The following is a 17341-nucleotide window of genomic DNA, read 5'->3' as shown; positions in this document are numbered from 1 at the left end:
TCCTGGTATCTTCATTATTACTCCCTCATCTTCTTCCAGTCTTTGTTCAATGGCACCTCAACGAGAGCTTCCTTATTCACCTCATTGCAAACTGTACCTCCAACCCCACAATGATGATATACCCCAGCCCTCTTCCCTCCTTTATATTTCGGCATAGTACTAATAAATTGACATATTACATGTATTTACTTATTTGTTTTTTTTCTTATCTATTTCTCCCTCAAATAGAATGGACAGGTGTTTTTATGTTTGTTCATTGCTGACTAAAGTGCCTAAAAAGTACTTGGCACACAATAGACACACAACTGGTGCAGAATAAATGGATGAATGGCTCTTTTACCAATCATCACCACAACCCCCTTCCTCCCTTTTCCCATCTCTGGGTCCCATTACCTCTGTAGAACTTGAGTTGTCTCAAACATGAGTTGGGATAATTTAGCTGCCTTGAGCCAGGGAACTGGATACCAGAGCATCTCTTGAGGACCTTTCCAGGTCTAAAGATCTGATTTCAGTGTCAATATTTAAAAGAGCAATATGCAGATAGTAGTGATAATTTGCAATTATATTTATGTTAGGAATACTTGAAGATTTTTGTTTTATAAACACTATAAACTACACCCTCTTTGGATTAAAGCCAGGGACTATGGTTTAGACTCTGAAAGGTATCAGTGCTGTGATAAAAGTCAATCACGGGCTGACTTTTCAGGGATTCCTGAAATATTTCTAATCTATAACTGTTCACAAAGCAGACTGAAACTTCAATACTTCCTTGCTACATCTAAGGGCTAACAGAGAAGCCTCAAAGTAAAACTGGTACTCTGCTATTAAGCCCCCTGATGAGTACAGGATTGGGACAGGCTAATTTTCAGAACAAGTACTGTCACTATATAACAAAAATAAGACAAGGAAATGGAAGGGAAAACACCTATAAAAGTGTAGAAAGCACTCTATGATTTTTACAGCATTCATCTAGAAGATGAATTTTGAAAAAGGCAGATTACAAGTTAATTTGGGTCATGATGTTAAGAAATGCCTATGGTTTCACCATAATTCAAGCATTTGTCCTTTTCATTGACTTATCTATAAATCTCCAAATAACTACATCAACAGGTAACTGATATATCTGCAATAAATAAAAGTTATTTCTTGTCTGAAAGCTGGTCAAGTGTTAACTTTCTTTAGGAAGGCTTCAGGACCTATAGTATCTATCCTAAGGGAAAAAAATCTACACTAACTGAAACATCTTGAAGAGACAGCTGATTCCCGGACACAAACTGCTGGCAAATACATGGGGTGGTGAAGGAATCAGAAGAGATCATATGGGCACTACAATTACCAGAGATAATAAGTGATGGCAGGTACACAGCCCATCTTATTCTCAAAAAGGCTCTGTGATACAATTAATGCCCTTTGTTAGAAAATGATCAACTGGGGAAAATATGATAATGAATAAATGAAATAAATAAGCTAGAGATCAAACACTCTATAGTTGCTCATACCATATCCACCATCATGTCTTGATTATTTCTGGCACCAACATTTTCAGGTTCTGTGAAAGTAAGTATGTAAGATACACACGACACCTTTAGAAAGGGCCACCTTGCAAAAGGTAGTCAGCTTCCTGTGCTTTAATAATGAACCATGGGCCAAAATCAGACACAGAGGAGGCTGTCATGGGGGCACAACAGGAAGCTCAAATGAAGATATCTGTGTAATAAATAAAGTTCCTGCCTTTCTGGAAGATGATGAATGGATATTAGCATAAGAGAAAACAACACACTTATGAAATGTAGCAAATGTTATATCCAGACTATATAAAGAAATTCTACAACACAACATCAAAAAACTAATAACCCAATTAAAAATTGGACAAAGGACTTGAATAGAAATTTCTCCAAGGAAGATAAACAAATGCCAAACAAACATATGAAAATATGCTCAATATAACTAATTGTCAAGGAAATGCAAATCAAAACAATAATGAGATATCACCTCATACCTGTTAGAATGCCCACTATCGGGACTTCCCTGGCTAAGTGGTTAAGACTCTGCGCTTCTACTGCAGGGGGCCCAGGTTTGATCCCTGGTCCGGGAACTAAGATCCTGCAAGCTGTGTGGCACGGCCAAATAAATAAATAAAAATAAAACAAAAACAGTAAGGAGATTCCTCAAAAAATTACGAATAGAATTACCATATGATCCAGCAATTCCACTTCTGGGTATATATCCAAAAGGATTAAAAACAGAATCTCAAAGAGAGATTTGCACACCTCTTCACTGCAGCATTATTCACAATAGCCAAGAGGTGGAAGCAACCTAAATGTCCATCAACGGATGAATGGATAAAGAAAATGCAATTTATATATATACACAATGGAATATTAGTCTTAAAAAGGAAGGAAATACTGTCATATGTTACAACATGGATGAACCCTGAGGACATTATTCTAAGTGAAATAAGCCAGTCAAAAAAAGACAAATACTGCATGATTCCACTTATATGAGCTATCTAAAGTAGTCAAACTCTTCGAATTAGAAAGCAGAATGGTAGTTACAAGTACTAGGGGAGTTGTTTGATGAGTATAGTTTCAGTTTTGCAAGATGAAAAAGTTCTAGAGATCTATCACACAACAATGTCCATATAGTTAACACTACTGTACCCTACACTTAAAAATGGTTACGACTGTAAATTTTATGTTGTGGGTTTTTAACCATAATTTTTAGAAAAAGTTCTGAACACATATGGAAAAATGTTAGGATCTGTTAAAAACCAAGTGGGTACATAAGCTTTTATTCAATTACTTATACAGGTACTCCTCCTTATATTTGATAGATTTCATAATTTTAAAAGTGAAAAATATCCAAAATTATTGGCAGGAAGAAAAAAAATGTCTGAAAATTGACGGTTAAAATTAGTAACTAAATACTAGCTGACTTCATCCCTTAAAAAAAATAATCAGTGTTTCCTCAGTGGTATGAATCTACATCAGACGAATATTTTAAAATGTGAAGCCCTTAGATATTTCAAGTTTGGTCTAATTTGTTAGATACAATTATTACCACAAATTATTATGAAAATATAAATCGAATGGTCCAGGTATAAAGAACTACAACTACAAGTAACCTTTATTGTGGTAAGAAATGATACAAAAAGAAATCTAGATTAACAAATCTTAGAGGTCTTTTTGCATGAAGCCACAGAAGCCAGGACCCAAAAAAAAAAAAAAAAAGCAGGCTATCCTGTACCTTTGCAGTATGCTGATCCAGTAACACTGCTTTGATTAACATTTGTGGAAAACTATCTTTAAATCCCTTCAATTTTATTTAAATACACCCAGGGAATAAGCATGTTCCACTGATGAAATGTAATTCAGTTAAGTACAGAGTAGAATGTGCTGGTGAATGATGTAGAGTTTTCATAGGCTCTACAGAATGCTAAAGGGTAAAACTGAGGGATAGAGTTTATACTACCTATTTTAAAGAAGCAGAATATTCTATCAGGTGGGCGAAATGTTGGAAATTGAAGGCTTTCAAACTTTTTGCCAAGTTCCAGGACCATTCAGAAATAGAATATTTGAAACTGACTGGCAGGTAGTTGAGACGAGGCCTAGGAGAACTGAAACTAAAATACCTGTGAGAAAAAGAGGTGAGAAAAGACAAGAACTGAGAAATGGACATCTAGGTCTAGTCATCAGGAACGTCAATTTTGGTGATGGTTTTTTCTTTGGTGATGGTTTGTTCAATTTTGGTGATGGTTTGTTCAATTTTGGTGATGGTTTGTAGCATTAAAAACAGAACTTGAGGGCTTCCCTGGTGGCACAGTGGTTGAGAGTCTGCCTGCCGATGCAGGGGACACGGGTTCGTGCCCCAGTCCGGGAAGATCCCACATGCCGCGGAGCGGCTGGGCCCGTGAGCCATGCTGAGCCTGCGCGTCCGGAGCCTGTGCTCCGCGGCAGGAGAGGCCACAAAAGTGAGAGGCTCGCGTACCACACACACACAAAAAAAAAACAGGGCTTGATAAGGGCACACCTGCATAGCTCAGTTTGCTAAGCATGCCCTGGCTTGCTTTCACTGAGACTAGGGAGTCTGAGGAAGCATCAGGAGAAAGAGAAAGGTTCTAATATATTCAAACTCAACTTCTGACATTGTTCTGTTAAAAAAAGCATAAAGTCATTTCAAAACTATGATGCCACAAAAACAAAAAAACTATGATGCTAGATTGTACTTTATTTCCCTCAAGATAAACACTGTGTATGTTTATATTTTATTACCCCAATTGTTCATCTTGTCATAGGTTAAGGGAAGCAAAGCATTGTGAGACAATTATGAAAATGAGACAGGGCACTCCTGAAACACAACTCTAACAAAATAGATCCTTTGTCCAAAAAAGTACATTAAATAGGACACTAAACATGGATAGTTAAAACATATACCTCTAGTCAGAAAAAACTGTATAGGTCATATTTACGAAGCATTTTTCAGATCTAATAACTTATTTGATGGAATAGTCCTGAAGGGCCATAAAAGTTCTTGGGCTCTTCCAACCTCTTCTGAACCCCCAAAGCAGTCCAGCAAACTTACATGTCTTTATTTCTTCATGGTGACTATTTAAAATATTTTCCATTTGCCTCAAACCTTCTACCCCCACTCCCTCTCCTGCTATCCTCCCACCCCATCTCCTTCACCACTTCATTTTCAGCAAATTAATCAGTTCCCAACTTCACAGAAAATATAGAAGTCAGCAGAGGAATTCTCTGCCAACAAACCTCACTTCACTGCATTTGCACACATTTCTTCCTTCTCTCCTACAATATTACCTTCCTACAAGGTAAGACTAATCCTTCCAACCTGTACTCTGCATTTCATCTGTCTTTCCTCCTTAGGGATCTCAGGGATCTCTCCTGTAAAAAATTTCCCTCTCTCTCCCAGTTCCTTCCCATCAATAACTTAAAAAAACACAAAAACGGACTTCCCTGGTGGTCCAGTGGTTAAGACTCCATGCTCCCGATGCAAGGGGCCTGGGTTTGATCCCTGGTCAGGGAACTAGATCCCTCATGTTGCAACTAAGAGCCCGCGTGCCGCAATTAAAAGATCCTGCATGCCGCAACTAAAAGATCCTGCATGCTGCAATGAAGATCCCTCACATGGCAACTAAGACCCAGCGCAGCCAAATAAAAAAAATAAATATTTAAAAAAACAAAAACAAAATCGAAAAAACAAAATCTTGCCTCTGACTCAGCTACTAGTCTCTCTTTCCTCCTTATCACAGCTAGATTTCTCTAACAGTTGTTACTAAGACTATTTCCTGATTTCCCACTGCTATCCATCTGGTTTCTGTCCCTAAGTATTGAAACTGCTTTGGCTGGTCACTAATCTCCACTTTAACATGAAGTTCGATGGCCATTCCTATGAATGAGAGATGAAAATATTCATCCACAAAAAGACTTACACAAGAATGTCCATAGCAACTTTATCCATAATAGTTCCATATTGGAATGAACTCAAATGTCCATCATAAAACAGATTAAAAAGCTGTGATAAGGGCTTCCCTGGTGGTGCAGTGGTTGAGAATCCGCCTGCCAATACAGGGGATGTGGGTTCGAGCCCTAGTCCGGGAAGATCCCACATGCCGCGGAGCAACTAAGCCTGTGTGCCACAACTACTGAAACCCGTTCACCCTAGAGCCTTCGCGCTACAACTATTGAAGCACACACACTCTAGGGCCTGCATGCTGCAACTACTGAGCCCACCTGCTGCAACTAGTGAAGCCCGTGCACCAAGAGCCGGTGCTCCGCAACAGGAGAAGCCACTGCAATGAGAAGCCCGCTCACCGCAATGAAGAGTAGCCCCCGCTCACCGCAACTAGAGAAAGACCTCGCACAGCAACGAAGACCCAACGCAGCTAAAGAAAAAAAAATGTGATGGATACTTTTCTGTCTTATATTGGGTTTGATATCATTGACCTTTATCTCCTTCTTAGAACATTCTCTTACCTTGGCTTCTGTGACTTCCACATGCTCCTGGTTTTTTCCAACTTCCTAGCTAATCCTTTTCCATTTCTCCTATGGGTTCCTAAATATTGAGAACCCACAAGTTTCCGTCCTAGTTTGTTTTTTCATTTTATGCACTTTTCCTCTTGGAATATCATATCCATTCCATTGGCTTCAAAGATCTCTGGAATTTATAAGCTCTTTAAAATCTATCTAATCCTTTCTCTTAAGGGCTCCTGATCTATATATCTAGCTGCTTACTGGCCTTGGTGACCTTCATGGTCCACAGTCACCTCCATCTCAAAACAGTTTGCCACAATATTCTATTTTAGTATTTTCTCCCTCAGTGATAAATGCCGTCACCTACCCAGTAGTCAAATCCCCCTTATTCTCCAACCGATCACTAAGAACTATCACTCTACCTCCTAAATATCTGTCAAATCCATTCGCTTCTCTTATGAGGTTGTCTTAATTCAGGGTACCATCACCACTTGGGTTACTACATCGGCCTCCTAAAATCCACTCCTACCCTCCTCCAGTCTAATCTCCGTAGCACAGTCCAAGTGCTTTCAAATCCAATCAGAGCATTTCTCTGTCTCAAAACCTTCAAAACTTTCCCATTTCCCCATATAGTCCAAATATCATGATCTGGATTCTACTAACTTCTCCAATAAGAGGGACAATCATCCTGGGTTGCCCAAGACTGAGAAGCTTCCCGGGTCATGGGACTCTCAGTTCTTTTTTATTTGGTTGGTGGGGGGACACTTTGTTTTAAAACTGGGATAGTCTTGGGCAAATCAAGACAAGTTGGTCACTCTATCTTCCAGTCTTGTTCTAGCACAACCTCACATTCTACACTCCAGCAATACTGTTTAAAATTCTAGTAGTTAATGATACTGGTATCATTTAATAATAATATTAATTAAAATGTTAACAATACTAATAAATAAAAATGATTATAATGATAACTAACCCTTCCAAAATACTATATGCCAGGCATTACTACTAATTCATTTAATCCTAGCAATCCTATGAATTAAGTACCATTTTATCACAATTTTGCAGACCAAGAAAGTGAAGCTCACAAAGGTTAAATGATGTCCTTAACTTCACAACATAAGTGGCAAAGTCAACCTTCTAACCATCTGGCTCAACAACTTTTACATGAGCTGCTGGATTATTTGCCACTCCCAGAACAGGCCAAGGTGTCTCCTGCATCTGGGCTCTGAACACTGCTATTCATACCCTCTAGAATACTCTTCCTCCTCTCTTTACTTGGCTAAATTCTTCAGATTCCACCAGAAAGTTTTATCTGAACTCCCCAAATTGGGTCAGAATGCTTTAGATGTATTTCCCAAGATACTCTGTCCATACCCTCATAATAACACTTATTAACACAGTATACACAGTATACTTTAATTACCTGTTTTTCTCCAGACTGGAAGCAGTATACTTACAGTAACCAGCTACTAAAACATATCTAAGGAGGATTCCCCTATAGATAGATTGGAAAGTATGGGTTATACCTAGGAAGGAATGCTTATGAGCGGTAGTATAACACTATACTTAAGAATAAGGACTCTTGAGCAAAACAGCCTGCTTCAAAATCTCATTTTACCACATATTATCTATGTGACCTTGGGCAAGTTACTTAACCATGCTGTGCCACAGTTTCCCGAGCTGTAAAAGGAGGGTACTTCACAGAGGTATTGTGAGGTATCTGTGTTAAATACAAATCACTTGTAACAGCACATGGCATTATATATATGTTTGCTATTAATGCTTATCAGTAGTTTAAAGCTAAATGAGAAGAGACTGTACAGCTCTATCTCTTGTCTTATTCACTATTTTCTCCTACTACTGTACAAGGGTATTGCCAGAGGAGAAAGAAGACAAAAAAAAAAGTTTCAGAGATGTGTTATTCAACAGGAACTTTCCTCTTGTTCATGCTTTTCCTTTTTGAAAATATCTTTACTGAGATGCAATTCACATATCATAAAATGTACCCATTTAAGGTGTACAATTCAATGACTTTAGTATATTCAGAGTTGTACAAACATCACCACAACCTGAATTCACAATATTTTTATCACCCTTCAAAAGAAAACCCTACCTCCCCCTTTCCAAAGCCCTAGGCAACCACTAATCTACTTTCTATTTCTATAGATTTGCTTATTCTGGACACATCATGTAAATGGAATCATAGTATGTGGTCTTTTGTGACTGCCTTCTTTCACATACATAATGTTTTCAAGGTTTCTCCATAAAAAAATAAAAACTAAAAACTAAAAAAAAAATTTCAATCCATAAAAATAATGAATCACTATGTTGTACACCTTAAAAGAATAATAATGTAAATCAATTATACTTCAATTTTATAAAGGTAAAAAAAAATCTCCTTTTCCTCCTGAAAGTCTTTTTCCCCTAAAAAGGAAGACAAAAAATAATTTCTAAAGGTGATTTTAGGTACTTCCCTGGTGGCACAGTGGTTAAGAACCTGCCTGCCAATGCAGGGGACACGCGTTCGAGCCCTGATCCGGGAAGATCCCACATGCCGCAGAGCAACTAAGCCCATGTGCCACAACTAAGCCCACGTGCCACAACTACTGAGCCCTCGTGCCACAACTACTGAAGGGCGCATGCCTAGAGGCCATGCTCCGAAACAAGAGAAGCTACCACAATGAGAAACCCGTGTACTACAAGGAAGAGTAGCCCCGGCTCACCACAACTAGAGAAAGCCGGTGCGCAACAACAAAGACCCAACACAGCCAAAAATAAATAAATAAATAAATAAATTTAATAAATAAATAAATTTATAAATAAATAAATAAATAAAATAAGATAAAATAAAGGTGATTTTAAGTAACTGACTTTTAAAAAAATTTTTATTTATTTTTGGCCATGCTGCCACATGTGGGATCTTAGCTCCCTGACCAGGGATCGAACCCGTGCCCCCTGCAGTGGAAGCTCAGAGTCCTAGCCACTTCACCACCAGGGAATTCCCTGAATAACTGACTTTTAATAACAGACATTTATCTCCTAGTATATTTTCCTTAAATATTATCTTCTCAACAATAAGCATGTCCACTTACAAAAAGCTCCCCAGTTGAATCTAACACGCACTCCTCATTTAAAAACACAGATCTATAATCCATCAACTAAAAACATTTACATACATTCCTAGGTCTCAAATCAAACTGCCGCATCCAAAAGTCTGCCAGTGATTCTTTTTCCTCTCAGCATTTCTGCTTGAAAGGACAAATGCCAGAGGAAAGGGAAGACACCAACCAATAGGTAGGTGGGGAGGTCTCCTAGGAATGTACCACGTTGTCATTCTTTTTTTTTTTTTAATTTTTATTTATTTATTTATTTTTAGCTTTGTTGGGTCTTCTTTACTGCACGCAGGCTTTCTCTAGTTGGGGCGAGCGGGGACTACTCTTCACCACAGTGCGCGGACTTCTCATTGCAGTGGCTTCTCTTGTTGCGGAGCATGGGCTCTAGGTGTGCAAGCCTCAGTAGTTGTGGCTCACAGGCTCTAGTGCATAAGCTCAGCAGTTTTGGCACATGGGCCTAGTTGCTCCGCAGCATGTGGGATCTTCCCAGATCAGGGCTCAAACCTATGTCCCCTGCATTGGCAGGCAGATTCCTAACCAGTGTGCCACCAGTGAAGTCCCTGTCATTCATTTTATATCAAAATACATCTTGTTTTCTGTCTGAATTAAACACAACACATTCCATATACACCATTAAGGTTTGCCAATTCATCTTTCCACTCTAATCAATTTGCCATATGGACTTGGCTATTTCCACCAAACCCAGACAACAGATTAAAATGATCAAAAGTCATCCTTGACTAAACCCTCATTCTTTTTTTTTTTTTTTTTTGCAGTACGTGGGCCTCTCACTGTTGTGGCCTCTCCCGTTGCGGAGCACAGGCTCCAGACGCGCAGGCTCTGTGGTCATTGCTCACGGGCCTAGCCTCTCAGTGGCATGTGGGATCTTCCCGGACCGGGGCACGAACCCGTGTCCCCTGCATCGGCAGGTGGACGCTCAACCACTGCGCCACCAGAGAAGCCCACCCTCATTCTTAAATTCACAACAGGGCAATTGTCAATTCCATGATTTTTTTTTAAATGGAACCATATATATGGGAACTTGGTATGACAGAGAGCATTTCATCTTTTTAATTTTTTTTGGCCACACTGCCCAGCTTGTAGGATCTTAGTTCCCGGACCAGGGACTGAACCCAAACCCTCAGCTGTGAGAGTGTGGAGTCTTACACACTGGACCACCAGGGCATTCCCCTCAACTCCATGATTTTTATCCTTCAAAACCTTTCTTTTACAACTCCCCACATATTAATAACTACTGCAATAACTTCTTTACTGCTTTATTTGCTCCAGTCGCTCATCCTTCCAGTCCAATAACACTGCCAATTATCTTATTTTGTCTTGTACAACAGTAGAATTTTCATTGCATACAATATTGTAAGAAAAATTTAAGTTAATAAGATTAATTCCCACTAGCTTAATAAATCAAATCTTTTCGTTTCCTGGTTTTCTTCTTTAACTCTTGCTATCCACACACATACATAATTTTTTACAGCATTACCTCCCAGAAATGGGACTAGGAGATGAGGGTGGAATGGGGAACGGGCCTTTTAATTTCTACTGTATACATTCCATAAGTTAAAAAGAAATTTACCATGTATTATTTTCATGGTTTTAAAACTAGTTACTTTAAAAAAAAAAGTTTTACTATAAACAGAAGCATTAATAAAGTAAGGAGCACCTAACTCTGCCTCAGGTATGCAAAGAGGATTACATGTGAATATGGGCATAAGAAAGATAAGTAAACATTTCCTATGGGTAGGGAGAGTAGAGAAGGCAGTCCAGACACAGGAGACAGCCTTTGTCACTGGCTCTTCCACGTGCCTCTGTTGCTCACTACCAAGATCTCAGTCCATTATCATCTGAATTCTACAGTATTTGCTGATATTTGGCCTGTAGCCCTCGTCACTGCTGCCTGCTATGCATTTGAATCCTGCTCTCAGCTCCAGGCAATTAACCTGCTGCTGAGCTTCCATTTCCTCTTTTGATAAAATGGGAGAACACTCACCTGATAGGGCTGTTGTAAAAGAATTATGTGAAATAAATGTACATAAAGCCCTTAGCACTCAAGATATATTGAAAACATGCCAGTTTTCTTTCTACAGGTGAGGAAAGTGAGGTTTACAGAACCTTGTTTTTGGCTGAAAGGCTTCTGATTCCGTTCCTTTCTCCTCTTAGTCCTTTTACTCCCACATCCAATGCTCCCAATTAGACTATAAGCCTTCTAAGGTAGGTACTGTGTCCTAGGGGGTCGTTGGAATTTTGATACCTAAGATTATATGTTCAATAAACATCTAATGAGTTTAACATAACTCATGTTGCAGAGTACTTTTCAATGGTCCTCCATTGTACACATCTAGCCATGCATGCTGACCTAGTTCCTAGAACACACCTAACTCTTCCTGCTTTTGCACATATTGTTCAGTGTCACCTCCTATCTAAAATATCCATTCTACCACCACCCTCTTATTCTCTATCACAGAACTCTTATCTTCTTCGTAGCACTTATCAGAATTTCTTTTTTTTTTTTGATATGGGCCATTTTTAAAGTCTTTATTGAATTTGTTACAATACTGCTTCTGTTTTATGTTTTGGGTTTTTGGCGCAAGGCATGTGGGATCTTAGCTCCCCGACCAGGAATAGAACCCAAGCCCCCTGCATGGGAAGGCGAAGTCTTAACCACTGGACTGCCAGGGAAGTCCCACTTATCAGAATTTCTAAGTGAACTCTAAGTTCCATGATAGCAGGAACCGCCCTCTGTCCTGTTCACTCTTGAATTCCCAGTGCCTAAAAGAATACCAGGCACATACTACACAATTACTAAAGATTTGTTGAGGGCTTCCCTGGTGGCGCAGTGGTTGAGAGTCCGCCTGCCGATGCAGGGGACACGGGTTCGTGCCCCGGTCTGGGGAGATCCCACATGCCGCAAAGCGGCTGAGCCCGTGAGTCATGGCTGCTGAGCCTGCGGGTCCGGAGCCTATGCTTCGCAACGGGAGAGGCCACAACAGTGAGAGGCCCGCATACCGCAAAAAAAAAAAAAAAAAGATTAGGTCTTCTTTTATTCCAATGCTCTTTTCATTGTGCTTCACTTCTTATATTACTGTATATTTTATGTTTATAGCATGTATAAACTGCCATTAATTTAAATGATTCCAACTTCTTGTGACCATTATAACCATACTACATAAATCTCTGTATTTTCAAAAAGGGGACAAATGCATTCGTCATTATTTAACTTAAAGGTGTATATAAACAGCACAACATTCATGCTCTGCCATATTATGTACAGTAGTCAAAATACTGTATCATTCTAGGAACTACAGACATCCTATATTTTAAAAAGTTAAAGAAGTTGGTACTTGGTAGGTTACTGAATAACTCAGTTGAGAGACTGGGCTTTTGAGCCAGTCATAGGTTCAAGTCCGACCGTTGCTGTATAATAGTTGGTCAAGTTACTCTAAACTTCAGTTGACGAAACAGGGATAACTCCAGTACTTGACTTAGGTTTGCAGCGAAGATAAGTTTATGTATATATGTACACCACTCAACAAATCATTTAACTCAGTGCCTAGCCAAAGTTAAGTCTGAGTAAAGTGGGTTTTTTGTTCTGTTTTGTTTATTTTGCCTCGCCTCACGGCTTGCAGGACCTTAGTTCCCCAACCAGGGAGTGAACCCAGGCCAGGGCAGTGAAAGTGCCAAGTCCTAAACACTGGACGGCCAGGGAATTCCTGTAAAGTGGTATTTTAAGTACAAAAAATGTAGATCGGAGTTAAATGCCTGTGTCTCCACATTAATGGACAAGTTATTTCCATAGGGTAGAGAGTTCCCACTGCGGCACAGTTTTAAAAGGGAATTAGATTTATGGGAAAGTATGGAGAAAGCTGTATTACTGTTTTCGATTTTTTATTTCTATGAGGAAGAGGGAGATTTCCAGTCTAAACCCATCTTTAAAACAAAATCACTTTGATTTTGACAGTACGGTAAAGTTTAAAACACTGTCTCAGGGACTTCCCTGGTGGCGCAGGGTTGGGAGTCCGCCTGCCAATGTAGAGGACACGGGTTCAAGCCCTGGTCTGGGAAGATCCCACATGCTGCGGAGCAACTAAGCCCGTGTGCCGCAACTACTGAGCCTTCACTCTAGAGCCCAAGATCCACAACTACTGAAGCCCACGCGCCTAGAACCTGTGCTCCGCAACAAGAGAAGCCACCAAACTGAGAAGCCCACGCACCACAATGAAGAGTAGCCCCCACTTACTGCAACTAGAGAAAGCCCCGCACGAAGCAACAAAGACCCAATGCAGCCAAAAATTAATTAATTAATTAAAACACAAAAAACACTGTCTCACAAAAGCCATCCCTTAAAATGCAAATTAAGCAAAGAGCAATGACTCAAGCAACACAACTCTTTAAAAAATCACTATAGGGCTTCCCTGGTGGCGCAGTGGTTGAGAGTCCGCCTGCTGATGCGGGGGACACGGGTTTGAGCCCTGGTCTGGGAAGATCCCACATGCCGTGGAGCAGCTAGGCCTGTGAGCCATGGCCACTGGGCCTGCACGTCCGGAGCCTGTGCTCTGCAACGGGAGAGGCCACAACAGTGAGAGGCCCGCGTACCGCAAAAAAAAAAAAAAAAAAAAAATCCTATGTCCTGAAATAAAGCCAGGAGCAAAAAGACTCAGAACTGGGTAAAACCTCAGATTAAAAACCAAAAACAAAAACTAGATAAAAACGTCAAAATTAAGTAATGATGAGAACATCAGGACTCAGAAAGTTCTCCTCCCATGATCATAAACTGTACCTACATTATAAATATTTAATAACAGCTAAAGTAATAGTAGAGGCACAATTCCCCCAAACAGCTAGGTCATCTTTCCATGAAGAATATGATGAATCCTTACTTCACAGCAATATCTCAACCTGCAGCAAAGGGCAATGGACATTTTGCAAATCATATATCTGATAAAGGACCTTTATATAAGAAACTCTTAGAACTCAATAACAGATAAACAATCCAATTTTAAAATGGGGGAAAGACCCAAATAGACATTTCCAAAAAGAAAATATACAAATGGCCAATAAGCACATGAAAAAATGCTCAGCACAATTAGCCATTGGAAAATGCAAATCAAAATCACAAGAGATACCACTTCATACCCACTAGGATGGCTACCATCAAAAAGACTGATAACAATAAGTGTTGGCAAGGATATGGAGAATGGGAGCTCTCATACACTGCTGGTAGGAATGTAAAATGGTACACCCACTTTGGAAAAGTTTGCCAGTTCCTCAAAAGATTGAACACAGAGTTACCGTATGACCAAACGACCAAGAAATTCTACTCCTAGATATATATATACACACAAGAGAAATAAAAACAAATGTCCACACAAAAACTTATTCCGTAACTGCTCATGGCAGCATTATGCCTCATAGACAAAAAAGTGGAAGCAACCTAAATGTCCATCAACAGATGAATGGATAAATAAAAGGTGTTACGTCCATACAGTGAAATATTTGGCAATAAAAAGAAATGAAGTACTCATATATGCTGTAACATGCATGAACCTTGCAAATATCATGCTAAATGAAAGAAGCCAGTCACAGAAGTCCACATACTGTGTGATTCCATTTTTATGAAATGTTGGGAATAGACAAATCTGTAGATTAGTGGTTGGGGAAGGAGGAGTGTTATGGGGAAATGGGGAGTACCTTAAGTGGGTACAGAGTTTCTTGGGGGGTGATGAACATGTTTTAAAATTTTGGTGATGGTGGCACAACTCTGTGAATACATTAAACCTACCTAATTATTATAATACTTTAAATGGGTGAATTGTAAAGGTATATAAATTATATCAATAAAGCCATTATTTTTAAAAAATAAAAGACAGCTATGGAAAAAATAGGGACTCAAGAATTTGTACACTAAATAATTTCCAAAGTAATCAAAATACACCTGGATAAATTAGTTACCTGTCTTACCTGAGCTCTTGTATGATCTCACTACCTATTCTCTTACTAAACACTTAACAATGAACTGAAACTAAGCACTTAGCAAGAGAATATATTAAATACTGCACAGATTTTTGTCAACTACAGCAAAACACAAGTATCTTCTAGTAAGGTTCGGGACAAAGCCGACCACAACTTCGAACCTACAATTTTTCACATCCCCACTAGATTATACCAGCTGATTAGACACTTCCAAAGGCTTAAACTGATCTTAAACAAATAATCAGTTTAGCAATTGTATTCTTATCTACTTTTTACTTAACTTCCTTAATGCGTAAACTTAAATGTTAAAAAAAGCAAAAGGGGGGAGAAGAAAAATTGATTTACATTCCACAATAAAATGTCACAAAGCAACCAAAGCATTCGTATACTCTTTGGCCAAAACCGAGAAAAAAGGAAAATGATAAAAATGACAATTTCTAATATTCGCTGTTAGGCCTCAATGACCATAAATTTTTTTTTTTTTTTTTTTTTTTTAGTGAGGGAAACAAGAAATCTGTGCACGATCAGAGTGGGAGGAAATTCTGGGTGCGATCTACAGGAGGGATGCCGACCGGGCCCTCAGCCAGTTCTGCCGCCGGCGCCCCAGCTAGGGCCTGGTGCCGACCGGGGTCCAGCGTCTCAGACGGAGAACCTTCGCCTCGGCGGCGCCAGGGGACTCGCTCCGCGCGGAGGTCAAGCCGAGAAGCGCCGCCGGGCTCCCAAGGGCTCCACCCTCCCCTCCTTCACTCCCTCCCCTCGGCAGTCCCCTGAGGGGAACAGGCGGGGCGCAGTGCGCAGAGACAAGGGCGGGGGGGGGGTGCGTCCTCAGTGAAAAAAGCTCCGCCGCCCGAGTGGCGGCCGCGGGTTATTAATAAACTCCGCTTCTGCCCAGGCGTCTCTACCGCGGCCGGCCGTAGGATCTGCAAGGCCTGCGGCGGAGGCTGAGGAGCCAGAGTCCGAGCCCGGGCCCTATCGGGCCCGCGCCGCAACGCTGAGGGCGGCGGCCAGGCGGAGAATAATGCACACTGGGTAAAAACACATTTATATACGAACCTCCGAGAAAATTTTCCAACAATTCCTTCGTCCGACCACCATGCACCAGGACAGGAAACAGCCGCCCGGCCCCTCTGCCCCGCAACCAGCATAGTGGGTCTGAAGCCCGCCCCCAGCCTCCATTGGGCTGTCATTACGTCACTCACTGGACGCTTCCTGCTTGCCATTGGCTCAAATTTACGCGACGCGAAAGGAGACCGCCTTATCCACTCCCCTTTTCCTGACGTTAGCCTCGCCTGGCCTTACAGCCAGCGCCTGAGTGGCTTACCCAAAGTGCGGAACCAAGTTTTCTGCTTCTGACTGGTTGGCAGAACCGCTCGTCCCAGAGCGACACCGCCGCGCTGACAAGTGAATTATGCAGATTCTGTGGCCCCAGCAGGAGGCGCCATTTTGTAGCGAGGGAGGGAGGCTGGTCCTTGTGACTAGCCGGGAGGGAGAAGGGTTCACAGGCGCCATTTTCCCCACAGGGGCTAGGAGGTGGCCTTGGCTCTCCCGGTGGGCTTGCTGGAGCGCGTTCTGGAGACCGGGTGGACTTTGCCTAGCAATTGCCGAGTGTCGTCCCGTTGGGAGGGAAGTGGTAGGGTGGGGTAGGACAGGATGGGACGCCTCACCGCTCCCTGGGGGCTCTCGGTGCCAACGGAGGCCTTTGGTCTTGGGCGGAGGCTCTGCTTTTCCGAGAGCTGCTGTATGCCTGTCACTGGCTGCCAAGTCTCCCTTTGCTTTTCCAGTCGCTGAGGCATCATCATTGGTAGGAGGATGAGCCTCCTGCCTCAGCTGAAGCTCCAGCGTAGCTCGACAGCGGGGCGGTGGTCTTGGACTCTGCTGGGAGACACTGCGGTTGCTTTTGCGCTTTCATGTTCCTTAGGTTCAAATTTTGAAGTCGTCTGTAATGGTGTCGCTAACTTCTTTTTTACTTTCCCTTTTGTGTGTATCGCAAATTAAAGGAAAGTCAAAATGCTGAGGAAATCATTGACTCGGTCTCCCCAGTATTAAGAATGGATACAGGGCTTCCCTGGTGGCGCAGTGGTTGAGAGTCCGCCTGCCGATGCGGGGGACGCGGGTTCGTGCCCCGGTCCGGGAGAATCCCGCGTGCCGCGGAGTGGCTGGGCCCGTGAGCCATGGCCGCTGGGCCTGCGCGCCCGGAGCCTGTGCTCCGCGGCGGGAGAGGCCACAGCAGTGAGCGGCCCGCGTACCGCGAAA

The 17341-nt window shown here is 41.5% G+C and overlaps 1 protein-coding gene across 1 annotated transcript in view; it reads right to left on the bottom strand.

Moving 5' to 3' along the window:
• The window catches only part of ZNF143 (zinc finger protein 143), a 55728-nt gene extending 39475 nt beyond the window's left edge, over window positions 1–16253 (bottom strand). The window contains 1 exon segment of the mRNA XM_007471384.1: window positions 16142–16253. The gene's annotated coding sequence lies outside the window, so the exon portion shown is untranslated.
• Window positions 16254–17341: the final 1088 nt, after the last annotated feature.

Source organism: Lipotes vexillifer, unplaced genomic scaffold (genome assembly GCF_000442215.2).
Source record: "Lipotes vexillifer unplaced genomic scaffold, Lipotes_vexillifer_v1.1 scaffold6, whole genome shotgun sequence".
NCBI classification, from domain to species: Eukaryota; Metazoa; Chordata; class Mammalia; order Artiodactyla; family Lipotidae; genus Lipotes; species Lipotes vexillifer.
Note: the sequence above shows the minus strand (reverse complement) of the source record. Positions and strands in the feature narration are given on the sequence as shown.